At 38.9% G+C, this 19,080-nt stretch overlaps 1 non-coding gene across 1 annotated transcript; it reads right to left on the bottom strand.

Moving 5' to 3' along the window:
• Positions 1 to 4,968: 4,968 nt before the first annotated feature.
• Positions 4,969 to 5,076, bottom strand: LOC148548673 (small nucleolar RNA R71). The gene has a single exon (XR_015897302.1). It is a non-coding gene; the product is annotated as a small nucleolar RNA R71 (small nucleolar RNA).
• Positions 5,077 to 19,080: the final 14,004 nt, after the last annotated feature.

Genomic DNA, 19,080 nt, shown 5'->3' with positions numbered 1-19,080 from the left:
GGTCCATGAATTAGACATGGCTTACTACCCAGCCAAGCTTTCAGTGAAAGCTCCGGTCCAAAACACTAGACATGGCCAATGGCCAGCCAAGCTTTAGCAGATACAAATCAGGCATACAACAGCTGAATTGCTGAAGAAGACAAAGAAGCTCTTCTCTTAAGGATAAGTGAAACCTCGGTCCAAAAGATTAGACATGGCTTAACAGCCAGCCAGGATTCAACATATCTCTTGAAATTCTAGAATTCATTCTTAAAAATTCTGAAGCCATAGAATAATTTATTTTTTTTTGAAATTTTTTTTTGATTTTTTTCGAAAATAATAAGAATAAAAGCAAAAACTTAAAATTAAAATAAAATTACCTAATCTGAGCAACAAGATGAACTGTCAGTTGTCCAAACTCGAACAAGCTTCGGCAACGGCGCCAAAAACTTGGTGCACGAAATTGTGATCCTTAACAACGGCGCCAAAAACTTGGTGCTCGGAACGTAATTCACACACTTTGTCACAACTTCGCACAACTAACCAGCAAGTGCACTGGGTCGTCCAAGTAATAAACCTTACGTGAGTAAAGGTCGATCCCACGGAGATTTCGGCTTGAAGCAATCTATGGTCACCTTGTAAATCTCAGTCAGGTGGATTCAAATGGTTATAGAGTTTTAATAATTAAGAGATAAATAAAACATAAAATAGGATAGAGATACTTATGTAAGTCATTGGTGAGAATTTCAAATAAGTGTATAGAGATGCTTTCGTTCCTCCTGAACCTCTGCTTTCCTGCTGTCTTCATCCAATCATTCCCACTCCTTTCTATGGCAAGCTGTATGTTGGGCATCACCGTTGTCAATGGCTACATCCCGTCCTCTCAGTGAAAATGGTCCAATGCGCTATCACTGCATGGCTAATCATCATACTGGAATAGGATTCAGTAATCCTTTTGCGTCTGTCACTACACCCAGCACTCACGAGTTTGAAGCTCGTCACAGCCATCCCTTCCCAGATCCTACTCGGAATACCACAGACAAGGTTTAGACTTTCCGGATCTCGGGAATGGCCGTCGATGGATTCTAACTTATACCACGAAGACTCTAATATCTCAGACTCGGTCCCCTGTATTAGATACCTAAGAGATACTCATTCTATCTCATCTTCATGTAGAACGGAAGTGGTTGTCAGGCACGCGTTCATAAGTGAGAATGGTGATGAGCGTCACATAATCATCACATTCATCATGTTCTTGGGTGCGAATGAATATCTTAGAATAGGAATAAGCTTTAATTGAATAGAAAAATAATAGTACTTTGCATTAATTCATGAGGAACAGCAGGGCTCCACACCTTAATCTATGGTGTGTAGAAACTCTACCGTTGAAAATACATAAGTGATAATGGTCCAGGCATGGCCGAATGGCCAGCCTCCATAATCTAAGAACTAAACGTCTCGAGATCTCAATAGTAAAAAGTCTTATTTATACTAAACTAGTTACTAGGGTTTACAAAAATGAGTAAATGATGTAGAAATCCACTTCCGGGCCCACTTGGTGTGTGTTTGGGCTGAGCATTGAAGCTTTCACGTGTAGTGGTCCTCCTTGGAGTTAAACACCAGTTTGTAACTTGTTTCTGGCGTTTAACTCTGCTTTGCAACCTATTTCTGGCGTTTAACTCCAGAATAGGGCAGAGAGCTAGATTTGAACGCCCGTTTGCGTCATCTAAACTCAGGAAAAGTATGGACTATTATATATTTCTGGAAAGCCCTAGATGTCTACTTTCCAACGCAATTGAGAGCGTGCCATTTGGACCCTTGTAGCTCCAGAAAATCCACTTTGAGTGCAGGGAGGTCAAAATCCAACAGCATCTGCAGTCCTTCTTCAACCTCTGAATCTGATTTTTGCTCAAGTCCCTCAATTTCAGCCAGAAATTACCTGAAATCATAGAAAAACACACAAACTCATAGTAAAGTCCAGAAATGTGATTTTTGTTTAAAAACTAATAAAAATATACTAAAAACTAACTAAATCATACTAAAAACTATGTAAAAATAATGCCAAAAAGCGTATAAATTATCCGCTCATCACAGTGACAGTGTACAAAAGAATAGAGAGATCCTATTCCGACACAAGTGAGAATCGACAGATGATTAGCCGTGCGGTAGCTGTACCTGGTATTTTTCATCCGAGACGAGAAATCTGACAGTTGATTAGCCGTGCAGAAACCGTACTTGGACCATTTTCACTGAGAGGATCATACAGCTTGCCATGGAAGGGAGCACGCATGATTGGATGAAGACAATAGGAAAGCAGAGGTTCAGAAGCAACAAAGCATCTCCAAACGCTTATCTGAAATTCCCCCCAATGAATTACATAAGTATATTTATTTTATTTTATGTATTATTTATCTTTTAATTATCAAAACCTCATAACCATTTGAATCCGCCTGACTAAGATTTACAGGATGACTCTTCAAGCCGACAATCTCCGTGGGATCGACCCTTACTCGCGTAAGGTTTTATTACTTGGACGACCCAGTGCACTTGCTGGTTAGTTGTACCGGAGTTGTGAAACGTGTGATCACAATTTCGTGCACCAAGTTTTTTGGCGCCGTTGCCGGGGATTGTTCGAGTTTGGACAACTGACGGTTCATCTTGTTGCTTAGATTAGGTAATTTTATTTTATGTTTAAGCTTTTTAATTTTATTTTTGAAAACAAATCATTCAAAAATTTTTAAGATTGAATTCTAGAGTTTCATGAGATATGTTGAAACCTGACTGGCTATTAAGCCATGTCTAATCTTTTGGACTGAGGTTTTCACTTTCCATTGTAGAATGGACATGTTTGTATTTGTTATGCTAAAGCTTGGCTGGCCATTTGGCCATGTCTAATTCTTTTGGACCGAAGCTTTAGACTACCATTGCACGAATCCTGGAATTCTTATTAAAAATTTTGAATTTCTTTATTTTCTATTTCCAAAATTTTTTTTGAAAAATATACAAAAAAAAATAATAATAAAATCATAAAAACCAAAAAAAAAATTTTTGTGTTTCTTGTCTGAGTCTTGTGTCAAATTTTAAGTTTGGTGTCAATTGCATCTTTTTTAATTTTCTTAAAATTTTTGAAAAGTCATGCATTGTGTTCTTCTTTGATCTTCAAGTTGTTCTTCATGATTTTCCTTGTTTGATCTTTAAATTTTCTTGTTTTGTGTCTTTTCTTATTTTTCATATGCAATTTCGAATTATTAGTGTCTAAAGTTTAAAAATTTTTAAGTTTGGTGTCTTGCGTGTCTTTCTTTTCTTAAAAATTTTCAAAAATATGTTCTTGATGTCCATCATGATTTTCAAAGTGTTCTTGGTGTTCATCTTGACATTCAAAGTGTTCTTGCATGCATTATTTGTTTTAATTATAAATTCTTATGTCTTGTGTCATTTTGTTGTTTTTCTCTTTCTTCATTAATTCAAAAAAATAAAAAAATATCTTTCCCTTATTTTACTCATAAATTTCGAAATTTTGGATTGACTTAGTAAAAAATTTTCAAAATTTAGTTGTTTCTTATTAGTCAAGTCAAAATTTCAATTTAAAAACTTTATCTTTTCAAATCTTTTTCAAAAATAAAATCTTTTTCATCTTTCTTTCATGTTTTCCGAAATTTTTTTTAATTAATTTTCAAAATCTTTCTCTTAATTTTATTTCATAATTTTTGAAATTATTGCTAACATTTAATGTTTTGAATCTAAAATTTCAAGTTTGTTACTTTCCTGTTTAGAAAGGTTCAATCTTTAAATTCTAGAATCATATCTTTTAGTTTCTTGTTAGTGAAGTCATCAACTTTAATTTTCAAAATCAAATCTTTTTAAATTTCTTTTTCAAATCTTTTTCAAAATAAATTTCAATCATATCTTTTTAAAATTTTTATTTCAAAATCTTTCTATAACTTCTTATCTTTTCAAAATTTATTTTCAAATCTTTTTCCATTAACCACTTGACTTGTTTGTTTTAATTTAAAAAAAAATTTACTATTTCTTATCTTTTTCAAAATTATCTAACTACTTTTCTTTCTCATTAATTTCGAGAACTAACTAATAAATTTTTCAAAAATCTTTTTAATTAATTAATTTATTTAGTTTTCAATTTGCTTCTATTTCTTTTCTTAAAATTCGAATTCTAACTTATAATTAAAATAAAAACAAAAACATTTTTCTTTTCTTTTAAGTAATATTCGAATATTCTCTCTCTCTCTCTCTCATCTCTTTCTATTTATTTTATTTATTTACTAACACTTCTCTTCTACTCATAATTCAAACCCTCTCCCTCTCTCTGTGTTCGAATTTCTTCTTCTATCTCATTCTTTTATTCTTCTATTCTTATACTCACATAAAGGAATATCTATACTGTGACATAGAGGATTCCTCTGCTTTTCTATTCTCTTCTTTTTCATATGAGCAGAAACATGGATAAAGACATTCTTGTTGAAGCTGATCCTGAACCTGAAAGGACTCTGAAGAGGAAGCTAAGAGAAGCTAAGGCACAACACTCCAGAGAGGACCTTACAGAAATTTTTGAAAAAGAAGTAGACATGGCAGCCGAACCCAACAACAATGGTGGAGATCCAAGGAAGGTGCTTGGTGACTTTACTACACCAACTTCCGACTTCTATGGAAGAAGCATCTCAATTCCTGCAATTGGAGCAAACAACTTTGAGCTTAAGCCTCAATTAGTTTCTCTAATGCAGCATAATTGCAAGTTTCATGGACTTCCATTGGAAGATCCTCATCAGTTCTTAGCTGAATTCTTGCAAATCTGTGACACTGTTAAGACCAATGGGGTTAATCCTGAGGTCTACAGACTTCTACTTTTCCCCTTTTTCTGTAAGAGATAGAGCTAGGATATGGTTAGACTCACAACCTAAAGTAAGCCTGAACTCTTGGGAAAAATTGGTCAATGCTTTCTTGGCCAAATTCTTTCCACCTCAAAAGTTGAGAAAGCTTAGAGTGGAAGTCCAAACCTTCAAACAGAAGGAAGGTGAATCCCTCTATGAAGCTTGGGAAAGATACAAGTAATTGATCAGAAGGTGTCCTTCTGACATGCTTTCAGAATGGAGCATCTTATGTATATTCTATGATGGTCTGTCTGAATTGTCCAAGATGTCATTGGACCACTTTGCTGGTGGATCTCTTCATCTGAAGAAAACCTCTGCAGAAGGCCAGGAACTCATTGAGATGGTTGCAAATAACCAGTTCATGTATACTTCTGAATGAAATTTTGTGAATAATGGGATGACTCAGAAGAAAGGAGTTCTTGAGATTGATACTCTGAATGTAATATTGGCTCAGAATAAAATATTGACTCAACAAGTCAATATGATTTCTCAGAATCTGACTGGAATGCAAGCTGCATCCGACAGTACTAAGAAGCCTCCTCTAAAGGAGAAACTTATGACCCTGAGAATCCTGCAATGGAAGAGATAAATTACATGGGAGAATCCTATGGAAACACTTACAATCCTTCATGGAGGAATCATCCTAATTTCTAATGGAAGGATCAACAGAAGCCTCAACAAGGCTTCAATAATAATAATGGTGGGAGAAATAGGTTTGGCAATAGCAAGCCTTTTCCATCATCTTCTGAGCAACAGACAGAGAATTCTAAGCAGAGCCTCTCTGATTTAGCAACCATAATCTCTGATCTATCTAAGACCACTCTTAGTTTCATGACTGAAACAAGGTCCTCCATCAGAAATTTGGAGGCACAAGTAGGTAAGCTGAGTAAAAGAGTTACTGAAACTCCTCTTAGTACTCTCCCAAGCAATATAGAAGAGAATCCAAAGAGAAAGTGCAAGGCCATCAATATAACCAAAGTGGCTGAACCTATAGAGGAGGAAGAGGCAGTGATTTCCAGTGAGGAAGACCTTGCTGGACGTCCACTAACCATTAAGGAGTTCCCTATTGAGGAACAAAAGGAATCTGAGGCTCATACAGAGACCATAGAGATTCCACTAAACTTACTGTTGCCATTCATGAGCTCTGATGAGTATTCTTCCTTTGAAGAAGATGAAGATATTGTTGAAGAGCAAGTTGCTCAGTACCTAGGAGCAATCATAAAGCTGAACGCCAAGTTATTTGGTAATGAGACTTGGGAGGATGAACCTCCATTGCTCATCAATGAACTGAATACCTTGGTTCAGCAGAAGTTACCTTAGAAGAAACCGGTTCCCGAAAAGTTCTTAATACCTTGTACGATAGGCACCATGACCTTTGAGAAGGCTCTGTGTGACCTGGGGTCAGGAATAAAGCTCATGCCACTATCTGTAATGGAGAAACTAGGGATCTTTGGGGTACAAGCCGCAAGAATCTCACTAGAGATGGCATACAAATCAATGAAATAGGTTTATGGACTTGTAGAGGATGTCTTAGTGAAGGTTGAAGGCCTGTACATCCCTGCTGACTTTATAATCCTAGACACTGGGAAGGATGAGGATGAATCCATCATCCTTGGAAGACCCTTCCTGGCCACAGCAAGGGCTATGATTGATGTGGACAGAGGAGAGTTAGTCCTTCAATTGAATGAGGACTACCTTGTGTTTAAGGCTCAAGGATCTTCTTCTGTAACCATGGAGAGAAAGCATGAAAAGCTTCTCTCAATACAGAGTCAAACAGAGCCTCCACACTCAAATTCTAAGTTTGGTGTTGGGAGGCCACTATTAAGCTCTGATTCTCTATGAAGCTCTCTAAGAGCTCACTGTCAAGCTATTGACATTAAAGAAGCGCATATTGGGAGGCAACCCAATGTTATTTAATTATATTTATTTTTATAGACATTTTTTTTCCATTGTCATGTTATGTTTTCTTTAGGTAGATGATCATGTAAAATCACAAAAACAACTGCAGAATTAAAACGGAATCAAAAACAACATCGAAAACAGCACACCGTGGAGGACAGGCTTACTGGCATTTAAACGCCAGTAAGGATAGCAGAATGGGCATTTAACGCCCAGTCTGGCAGCATTCTGGGCGTTAAACGCCAGAAATGGCAGACAGACTGGCGTTAAACGCCAGAAAAGGGTGTCTGGCTGTCTGGCTGGCGTTAAACGCCAGAATTAGCAGACAGACTGGCGTTTAACGCCAGAAAAGGGTGTCTGGTTGGCGTTAAACGCCAGAAAGGGCATCAGCCTAGCGTTTAACGCCAGAAAAGGTAGCAGAGATGGCGTTAAACGCCAGAAACGGCACACAGAGGGCATTTAAACGCCAGAAAAGTGTAGGGACCAGAATTCCCTGACACCTTAGGATCTGTGGACCCTGCAGGATCCCCACCTACCCCAACTCACTCTCTCTCCTCTTCACACCTCTCCATAACACTCTTCCCTGATACCATTCACCTATCAAGTCCTACCCTCATCCCCATAATCACTTCACCACTCACATCCATCCACTATTTCCCAAAAATCCATCATAAAACCCCACCTACCTCACCATTCAAATTCTAAACATTTTCCTTCCAAACCCAACCCCCTCTTACACGAATTTCATCTCTCTCTTACCTTATAAATACCTCTCCTTACCACCTTCAATTTCACACATCATAAACACTTAAACCCCCCTTGGCCGAAACCAAGACCCCCTTTATCTCCTCCATTTCTTCTTCTTCTACTCCTTTCTTTCTTCTTTTGGTCGAGGACAAGCAAACCTTTTAAGTTTGGTATGGGAAAAAACTCTGTTTTTTATTTTTCCATAACCATTAATGGCACCTTAAGGCCAGAGAAACCTCTAGAAAGAGTAAAGGGAAGGCAATTGCTTCCACCTCCGAGTCATGGGAGATGGAGAGATTCATCTCAAAGGTCCATCAAGACCACTTCTATGAAGTTGTGGCCAAGAAAAGGGTGATTCCCGAAGTCCCTTTCATGCTAAAAAAGAGTGAATATCTAGAGATCTGATGTGAGGTTCAGAGAAGAGGTTGGGAAGCTCTTAATAACCCCATCCAATAAGTCGGAATCTTAATGGTTCAAGAGTTCTATGCTAATGCATGGATCACTAAGAACCATGGATCACTAAGGACTGCAGATGCTATTGGATTCTAACCTCCCTGCACTCGAAATGGATTTTCTGGAGCTATAGAAACCCAATTGACGCGCTCTTAATTGCATTGGAAAGTAGACATCCAGGGCTTTCCAGCTATATATAATAGTCCATACTTTGCCCAAGTGTTGACGATGCAAACTGGCGTTCAAACGCCAAGTTCCTGCCCTATTCTGAAGTTAAACGCCAGAAACAGGTCACAAACTAGAGTTAAACGCCACAAACAGGCTGCAACCTGCGCGTTTAACTCCAAGAGAAGTCTCTACACGTGAAAGCATCAATGCTCAGCCCAAGCACACACCAAGTAGGCCCGGAAGTATATTTCTGCATGATTTACTTATTTTCTGTAACCCTAGTTACTAGTTTAGTATAAAAACTACTTTTAGTGATTTATTTTAGATCTCTAGATCATTTTTGAGACTTTTATCATTGTACATGTTTAGGGGCTGACCATTCAGCCATGCCTAGACCTTTTTCACTTATGTATTTTCAATGGTAGAGTTTCTACACCCTATAGATTAAGGTGTGGAGCTCTGCTGTTCCTCATGAATTAATGCGAAGTACTATTACTTTTCTATTCAATTAAAGCTTATTCTTATTCCAAGATATTCACCCGCACTTCAACCTGATGAATGTGATGATCTGTGACACTCATCATCATTCTCACCTATGAACGCGTGCCTGACAACCACTTCCGTTCTATCTGCAATAGCTTGAACGTGTATCTTTTAGCCTCCATTCCAAAAGATTGGAGTCTTCGTGGTATAAGATAGAATCAATTGGCAGCATTCTTGAGATCCAGAAAGTCTAAATCTTGTCTGTGGTATTCCGAGTAGGATCTGGGATGGGATGACTGTGACGAGCTTCAAACTCGCGAGTGTTGGGCATAGTGATAGACGCAAAAGGATCAATGGATCCTATTCCAACATGATCGAGAATCGACAGATGATTAGCCGTGCTGTGACAGCGCATTTGGACCATTTTCACTGAGAGGACGGATGGTAGCCATTGACAACGGTGATCCCCAACATACAGCTTGCCATGGAAAGGAGTACGAATGATTAAATGCAGACAGTAGGAAAGCAGAGATTCAGAAGGAGCAAAGCATCTCCATACGCTTATCTAAATTTCTCACCAATGAATTTACAATAGTATTTCTATCTTATCTTCTATTTTATTTATATTTTAATTATCAAAACCTCATTACCATTTGAATCTGCCTGACTGAGATTTACAAGATGACCATATCTTGCTTCAAGCCAACAATCTCCGTGGGATCGACCCTTACTCATGTAAGGTTTATTACTTGGACGACCCAGTGCACTTGCTAGTTAGTTGTGCGAAGTTGTGAAGAAGAATTGAGATTACGATTGTGTGTACCAAGTTTGTGGCGCTATTGAGATCACAATTTTGTGCACCAACTGGGCTATCATGATCCATAGTATCATGAATGGAGAGGAAGTAGAAGTTCATGAGATCATACCTCTAGAACTATACAAGGTGGCGGACAAGCCCTCCACTTTGGCAAGGTTAGCCTTCCCTCATCTCATCTGTAACCTATGCAATTCAGCTAGAATTGTCATAGAGGAAGACATCCTCATTGAAGAGGACAAGCCCATCACTAAAAAGAGAGTGGACCAAACAAGAGAGACCGCTCATGGACCTCAACAAGAGCATGAGGAAGTCCCTCATCAAGAAATCCCTGAGATGCCTCAAGGGATGCATCTCCCTCCACACAACTATTGGGAGCAACTCAACACCTCTTTAGGAGATTTGAGTTCTAACACAGAGCAACTAAGGATGGAGCACCAAGAGCACTCCATTATCATCAATGAAATCAGAGAGGACTAAAAGGCCATGAGAGAGGAGCAACAAAGGCAAGGAAGAGACGTAGAGGACCTCAAGCACTCCATAGGATCTTCAAGAGGAAGAACTAGCCGCCGTCACTAAGGTGGACCCGTTCTTCAATTTTTTTGTTCTTATTTTTTCTGTTTTTCGTTTCTATGCTTTTAGTTTTGTCTATGTTTGTGTCTTCATTACATGATCACTAGTGTCTATGTCTTAAAAGCTATGAAAGTTCTATGAATCCTTCACCTTTCTTAAATAAAAAATGTTTTCTGAAAAAGAAAAAGAAGTACATGAGTTTCGAATTATATCTTGAAAATAGTTTAATTATTTTGATGTGGTGGCAATACTTTTTGTGTTCTAAATAAATGCTTGAACAGTGCATATTTTTTATAGTGAAGTTTATGAATGTTAAAATTGTTGGCTCTTGAAAGAATAATGAAAAAAAGAGAAATGTTATTGATAATCTGAAAAATCATAAAATTGATTCTTGAAGCAAGAAAAAGCAGTGAAAAATACAAAGCTTGTGAAAAAAAATGGCAAAAACTAAAGAAAAAGAAAGAAAAAAGAAAAAGCAAGCAGAAAAAGCCAATAACCCTTTAAACTAAAAGGCAAGGGTAAAAAAGATCTAAGGCTTTGAGCATTAATGGATAGGAGGGCCCAAAGGAATAAAATCCTGGCCTAAGCAGCTAAATCAAGCTGTCCCTAACCATGTGCTTGTGGCGTGAAGGTGTCAAGTGAAAAGCTTGAGACTAAGCGGTTAAAGTCATGATCCAAAGCAAAAAGAGCGTGCTTAAGAACTCTGGGCACCTCTAACTGGGGACTCTAGCAAAGCTGAGTCACAATCTGAAAAGGTTCACCCAGTTATGTGTCTGTGGCATTTATGTATCCGGTGGTAATACGGGAAAACAAAATGCTTAGGGTCACGGCCAAGACTCATAACGTAGCTGTGTTCAAGAATCAACATACTAAACTAGGAGAATCAATAACACTATCTGAATTCTGAGTTCCTATGGATGCCAATCATTCTGAACTTCAAAGGATAAAGTGAGATGCCAAAACTATTAAGAAGCAAAAAGTTACTAGTTCCGCTCATCTAATTAAAACTAATCTTCATTGATATTTTTGAAATTTATTGTATTTTCTCTTTTTTTATCCTATTTTGTTTTAAGTTGCTTGGGGAGAAGCAATAATTTAAGTTTGGTGTTGTGATGAGCGGATAATTTATACGCTTTTTGGCATTGTTTTTACATAGTTTTTAGTATGTTTTAGTTACTTTTTATTAGTTTTTATCCAAAAATCACATTTCTGGACTTTACTATGAGTTTGTGTGTTTTTTTGTAATTTCAGGTATTTTCTGGCTAAAATTGAGGGATCTGGGCAAAAGTCTGATTCAGAGGCTGAGAAAGGATTGCAGATGCTGTTGGATTCTGAGCCTTCTGCACTCGAAGTGGATTTTCTTGAGCTACAGAAGCTGAATTGGCACGCTCTCAATTGTGTTGGAAAGTAGACATCTTGGGCTTTCCAGAAATATTTAATAGTTCATACTTTACCCGAGATTTGATGGCCCAAACTGGCGTTCAAGCCAGCCAGAGACCCTTTTCCGGCGTAAAACGCCAGAACTGGCACCAGAACTGGAGTTAAATGCCCAAACTGGCATCCAAGCTGATGTTTAACTCCAGAAAAGACCTATGCACGTGTAAAGCTCAATGCTCAGTCCAAGCACACACCAAGTGGGCCCCGAAAGTGGATTTCTGCACTATCTGCACTTAGTTACTTATTTTCTGTAATCCTTAGTAACTAGTTTAGTATAAATAGCACATTTTACTATTGTATTCTTATCTTTTTATCTAGCTGGAGACTTTTATGTTACATTTGGGAGGCTAGCCATTCGGCCATGCCCAGACCTTTTTCTCTTATGTATTTTCTACAGTGGTGTTTCTACACCTCATAGATTAAGGTGCGGAGCTCTGCCGTTCTTCATGAATTAATGCAAGTACTATTGTTTCTCTTTCAATTCACGCCTACTTTTCTCTAAGATATACTCTCGTACTTAATTCAGTTAAGTTAGAATGAAGGGGTGACCCATGACAATCACCCACTATCATCGTTACTCGCTTAGCCAAGATCCGCGTGCCTAACAACCACAAATGGTCTACATGATGTTCAACGTAGTCATTAGATGACAGCCGGAGTATATTCTCTTAGGTCTCTGATCCACGGACCGATTCCGTGAGGTTAGAACCTTTGTGGTATAGGCTAGAACCAATTGCCAACATTCCTGAGATCCGGAAAGTCTAAACCTTATCTGTGGTATTTCGAGTAGGATCTGGGAAGGGATGACTGTGACGAGCTTCAAACTCGCGAATGTTGGGCGCAGTGACTATGTGAAAAAGGATAGAGAGATCCTCTTCCGACACAAGTGAGAACCGACAGATGATTAGCCGTGCGGTAGCTATACCTGGTATTTTTCATCCGAGATGAGAAATCCGATAGTAGATTAGCTGTACAGAAACTTTACTTGGACCATTTTCACTGAGAGGATCATACAGCTTGCCATGGAAGGGAGCACACATGATTGGATGAAGACAATAGGAAAGCAGAGGTTCAGAAGCAACAAAGCATCTCCAAACGCTTATCTAAAATTCCTACCAATGAATTACATAAGTATCTTTATTTTATTTTATGTTTTATTTATCTTTTAATTATCAAAACCTCATAACCATTTGAATCCGCCTGACTAAGATTTACAGGATGACCATAGCTTGCTTCAAGCCGATAATCTCCATGGGATCGACCCTTACTTATGTAAGGTTTTATTATTTGGACGACGCAGTGCACTTGCTGGTTAGTTGTACCGGAGTTGTGAAAAGTGTGATCACAATTTCGTGCACCAGTATGTCATGGTTATTAATTAAAGTTATGACTACCATTTCTTTTATTTGCCTTGACCGACTAACGGAGGTTCGCATGTTGCAGGCGAAGCGGCGGAAGATGGTGAGATGTTAGAATAGACTTTAGTTTTAGAGAGTCGGTGACATCTGCAATCAAAAGCTACACTGTCTCTAGAGGAGTTGATTACAATGTGTATAAGTCTGAGCCACAGATATTCTATGCAAAATGCAAGGGTTATGGTGCATAGTGCGATTGATTTATCCGAGCTAGCTTGATTGGAAAGAAAGGTTATTGGGAGATCAGGAGATAGAATGGCAAACACATGTGCACCATGGGAAAGATTTTCACAAGATCATGCCAAGTTGGACTCCCACACCCAAACAAAAAGCAGAACGAAGGGCCCATCCATTTCTTTACAACTGTATCGTGATGCACTACATAACGACCTTTACAGATGTGCCAGACTAGCTGCCCCCAACTATATAGTGAAATGTGGTAAAAATCTCAAAGTAGAGGCAAAAACTTCGATTTCAAAGAATTCGTCGACTTATCTGGAAATACAGCTGTTCCGAGCACGTAGAAAATGTGAGCCTGGACGTACCACTCGATGGACTTCTGCGTGTCACACAGTTCCATGTCTCTGCATCGTCGGACCCATACGAGATTTACTTTACCCAATACGTGTCACTTCTCGCTGGTTATCTCCTCAATTTCTTATGCTCCTTCCATTTTGCTAGCTTCCTTTCTAATCTCGAACTCATTCATGCCATATAAAGCCTGAAATGCTTAACACACAGATCACGGCATCGAATGGAATAAAGGAGAATTAAAATGCATAATTAAAAGTCTCTAGGAAGCAGTTTTCAATCATGTAATAATTTCAGGAAGGAAATATAAATGCATGCTAAATTAATGAATAAGTGGGTAAAGATCATGATAAAACCACACAATTAAACACAATATAAACCATAAAATAGTGGTTTATCAAAGACCACACTAAGTTTCATGAATGAAACAAGGTCCTCCATTAGAAATTTGGAGGCACAGGTGGGTCAGCTGAGTAAGAAGATTACTGAAACTCCTCCCAGTACTCTCCCAAGCAATACAGAAGAAAATCCCAAGAGAGAGTGCAAGGCCATAACCGTGATCAACATGGCCGAACCTGGAGAGAGTGAGCAGGACATGAGTTCCAGTGAGAAAAGCCTCATGGGATGTCCTCTGGACAGAATGGAGTTTCCCTTTGAGGAACCAAAGGAATTTGAGGCTCATACAGAGACCATAGAGATTCCATTAAACTTCCTTCTGCCATTATGAGCTCTGATGAATATTTTTTCTCTGAAGAGGATGAAGACATCACTAAAGAGCAAGTTGCTAAGTATCTAGGAGAAATCATGAAGCTGAATGCCAAGTTATTTGGTCATGAGACTTGGGAGGATAAACCCCCTTGTTCACCAATGAACTGAATGCATTAATGAGGCAGACATTACCTCAGAAGAAACCGGATCCCGAAAAATTCTTCATACCTTGTACCATAGACACCATGACCTTTGAGAAGGCTCTGTGTGACCTGGGGTCAGGGATAAACCTCATGCCACTCTCTGTAATGGAGAAACTGGGAATCTTTGAGGTACAAGATGCAAGAATCTCACTAGAGATGGTAGACAAATCAATGAAACAGGCTTATGGACTAGTAGAGGACGTGCTAGTGAAGGTTGAAGGCCTTTACATCCCTGTTGATTTCATAATCCTAGACACTGGGAAGGATGAGGATGAATCCATCATCCTTTGCAGACCCTTCCTAGCCACAGCAAAAGCTGTGATTGATGTTGACAGAGGAGAGTTGGTCCTTCAGTTGAATGGGGACTACCTTGTATTCAAGACTCAGGGTTCTCCTTCTGTAACCATGGAGAGGAAGCATGAAAAGCTTTTCTCCGTACAGAGTCAAACAAAACCCCCACATTTAAAGTAAGTTTAGTGTTGGGAGGCCATAACCAAACTCTAAGTTTGGTGTTGGGAGGCCACAACCAAACTCTAAGTTTGGTGTTAAGAGGCCCTAACCTTGCTCTGATTATCTGTGAGGCTCCATGAGAGCTCACTATCAAGCTATTGATATTAAAGAAGTGCTTGTTGGGAGGCAACCCAATTTTATTTAATGATATCTACTTATTTTCAATTGTTATTTTATGTTTTCTTTAGGTTGATGATCATGTGAAGTCACAAAAACAACTGAAAAGTTAAAAACAAAATGAAAAACAGCATTAAAAACAGCTCACCTTGGAGGAAGAGCTTACTGGCGTTTAAACGCCAGTAAGAAGAATCAGACTGGCGTTTAACGGCAGAAAGAAGCATCAAGCTGGCGTTAAACGCCAAAAACAGGGTACAGCTTGGCGTTTAATGCCAGAAACAAGCAGCAATCTGGCGTTTGACTCGTTAAACTCCAGAAACAGGGTACAGCTTGGCGTTTAATGCCAGAAACAAGCAGCAATCTGGCGTTTGACGCCAGAATTGCACTCTAAGGGCGTTTTGCACGCCTAAATAGAGCAGGGATGATAAGTCCTTGACCCCTCAGGGTCTGTGGACCCTATAGGATCCCACCTACCCCACATCTTCTTCTCTCCTCTTCACACATTTTCATAACATTCTTCCCCAAAATAACCTCCACCAATCACCTCCATTACTCCTTCAAAACCATCATACAACCCACCTACACCTACCCACTCAAATTCAAACCATCATTCTTTCCTTTTCACACATCATAACCACCTAATTCCTCCTTGGCCGAACCACTCACCCTCTCCATCCCCTCCATTTTCTTCTTCTTCTACTCTACTCTTTCTTCTTTTGCTCGACGACGAGCAAACCTTCTAAGTTTGGTGTGGTAAAACCGTTGCTTTTTGTTTTTTCATAACCATTTGTGGCACCTAAGTCCAGAGAAACCTCTAGAAAGAGGAAAGGGAAGGCAAAAGCTTCTACCTCTGAGTCATGGGAGATGGAGAGATTCATCTCAAAGGTCCATCAAGACCACTTCTATGAAGTTGTGGCCAAGAGACATCCTCATTGAAGAGGACAAGCCCATCACTAAGAAAAGGATGGAGCAAACAAGAGAGCCCACTCATGGACCTCAACAAGAGCATGAGGAAATTCCTCATCATGAAATCCCTGAGATGTCTCAAGGGATGCACTTTCCTCCACAAAACTATTGGGAGCAAATTAACACCTCCCTAGGAGAATTAAGTGCTAACATGGGATAACTAAGGATGGAGCACCAAGAGCACTCCATCATTCTCCATGAGATTAGAAAAGATCAAAGAGCTATGAGGGAGGAGCAACAAAGGCAAGGAAGAGACATAGAGGAGCTCAAGAGCACCATTGGTTCTTCAAGAGGAGGAAAACACCACTCTCACAAAGGTGGACCCGTTCCTTAATCTCCTTGTCTATTTATTTTTTCTGTTTTCATTTACTATGCTTTATGTTTATTTATGTTTGTGTCTTTACTACATGATCACTAGTGTCTAAGTGTCTATGTCTTAAAGCTATGAATGTCCTATGAATCTATCACCTTTCTTAAATGAAAAATGTTTTAAACCACAAAAGAACAAGAAGTACATGATTTAGAATTCATCCTTGAAATTAGTTTAATTATTTTGATGTGGTGACAATACTTTTTGTTTTCTGAATGAATGCTTGAACAGTGCATATTTTTGAATTTGTTGTTTATGAATGTTAAAATTGTTGGCTCTTGAAAGAATGATGAAAAAGGAGAAATGTTATTTGATAATCTGGAAAATAAAAAAAATTGATTCTTGAAGCAAGAAAAAGCAGTGAATAAAAAGCTTGCAGAAAAAAATGGCAAAAATAAAAGGAAAAAAAAGAAGAAAAAGAAAAAGCAAGCAGAAAAAGCCAAGAGCTCTTTAAACCAAAAGGCAAGAGCAAAAAGCCAGTAACCCTTTAAACCAAAATGCAAGGGTAAAAAGGATCCAAGGCTTTGAGCATTAATGGATAGGAGGGCCCACAGGAATAAAATCCTGGCCTAAGCGGCTAAATCAAGCTGTCCCTAACCATGTGCTTGTGGCGTGAAGGTGTCAAGTGAAAAGCTTGAGACTGAGCGGTTAAAGTCGTGATCCAAAGCAAAAAAAAGAGTGTGCTTAAGAACCCTGGACACCTCTAATTGGGAACTCTAGCAAAGCTGAGTCACAATCTGAAAAGGTTCACCCAATTATGTGTCTGTGGCATTTATGTATCCGGTGGTAATACTGGAAAACATAGTGCTTAGGGCCACGGCCAAGACTCAAAGTAACTGTGATCAGGAATTGACATACTGAGTTAGGAGAATCAATAACAGTATCTGAATTCTGAGTTCCTATAGATGCCAATCATTCTGAACTTCAAAGGATAAAGTAAGATGCAAAAACTGTTCAGAGACAAAAAGCTACTAGTCCCGTTCATCTAATTGGAGCTAAGTTTCATTGATATTTTGGAATTTATAGTATATTCTCTTCTTTTTATCCGATTTGATTTTCAGTTGCTTGGGGACAAGCAACAATTTAAGTTTGGTGTTGTGATGAGCGGATAATTTATACGCTTTTTGGCATTGTTTTTACATAGTTTTTAGTATGATTTAGTTAGTTTTTAGTATATTTTTATTAGTTTTTAAATAAAAATCACATTTCTGGACTTCACTATGAGTTTGAGTGTTTTTTTGTGATTTCAGGTAATTTCTGGCTGAAATTGAGGGACTTGAGCAAAAATCTGATTCAGAGGCTGAAGAAGGACTGCAGATGCTGTTGGATTCTGACCTCCCTGCACTCGAGATGGATTTTCTGAAGCTACAGAAACCAATTGGCGCACTCTCAATTGCGTTGGAAAGTAGACATCCAGGGCTTTCCATCAATATATAATAGTCCATACTTTGTCCGAGTTTTGACGATGCAAACTGGCATTCAAATGCCAACTTCCTGCCCTATTCTGGAGTTAAACGCCAGAAATAGGTTGGAAATCAGAGTTAAACGCCAGAAACAGGCTACAACCTGGCGTTTAACTCCAGAAAGAGTCTCTACACATGAAAGCTCAATGCTCAGCCCAAGCACAAACCAAGTGGGCCTGGAAGTGGATTTCTGCATCATTTACTTATTTATGTAAACCCTAGGTTACTAGTTTAGTATAAAAACTACTTTTAGTGATTTATTTCACATCTTTTGATCATTTTTGAAACTATTTTTGTATCACTTTTGATCTCTTGATCACGTTTAGGGGGCTGGCCATTCGGCCATGCCTGGACCTTCATCACTAATGTAATTTCAACGGTAGAGTTTCTACACCCCATAGATTAAGGTGTGGAGCTCTGCTGTTCTACATGAATTAATGCAAAGTACTATTGTTTTTCTATTCAATTCAAGCTTATTCTTATTCCAAGATATTCACTCACACTTTAACCTGTTGAATGTGATGATCGGTGACACTCATCATCATTCTCACCTACGAACACGTGCCTGACAACCACTTCCGTTCTATCTGCAATAGCTTGAGTGTGTATCTCTTAGCCTCCTGGTTCATGATCAGAGTCTTCGTGGTATAGGCTAGAATATTGGCGGCCATTCCTGAGATCCGGAAAGTCTAAACCTTGTCTGTGGTATTCTGAGTAGGATCTGGGAAGGGATGACTGTGACGAGCTTCAAACTCGCGAGTGTTGGGCATAGTGACAGACGCAAAAGGATCAATGGATCCTATTCCAACATGATCGAAAATCGACAGATGATTAGTCGTGTGGTGACAACGTATTTGGACCATTTTCACTGAGAGGACGGACGGTAGCCATTGACAACGGTGATCCCCCAACATAAAGCTTGCCATGGAAAGGAGTATGAATGATTGAATGAAGACAGTAGGAAAGTAGAGATTCAGAAGCAACAAGCATCTCCATACGCTTATCTGAAATTCTCACTAATGAATTACATAAGTATTTCTATCTTATTTTATATTTTATTTATATTTTAATAATCAAAACCTCATAACCATTTAAATCTACCTGACTGAGATTTACAAGGATGACCGTAGCTTGCTTCAAGCCGACAATCTCCGTGGGATCGACCCTTACTCACGTAAGGATTATTACTTGGATGACCCAGTGCACTTGCTGGTTAGTTGTGCGAAGTTGTGAAGAAGAAGTGATATTATGAACGTGCGTACCAAGTTTTCGGCGCCGTTGAGATCACAATTTCGTGCACCAGTCGTCACCACATGAGGGGTGTGTGGGTGCTGGCTCTGTGGGCTCTAATAGTGTAG

This window comes from Arachis ipaensis, chromosome B8 (assembly GCF_059453495.1).
Source record: "Arachis ipaensis isolate K30076 ecotype BB chromosome B8, ASM5945349v1, whole genome shotgun sequence".
In the NCBI taxonomy this organism is placed as follows: domain Eukaryota; kingdom Viridiplantae; phylum Streptophyta; class Magnoliopsida; order Fabales; family Fabaceae; genus Arachis; species Arachis ipaensis.
Note: the sequence above shows the minus strand (reverse complement) of the source record. Positions and strands in the feature narration are given on the sequence as shown.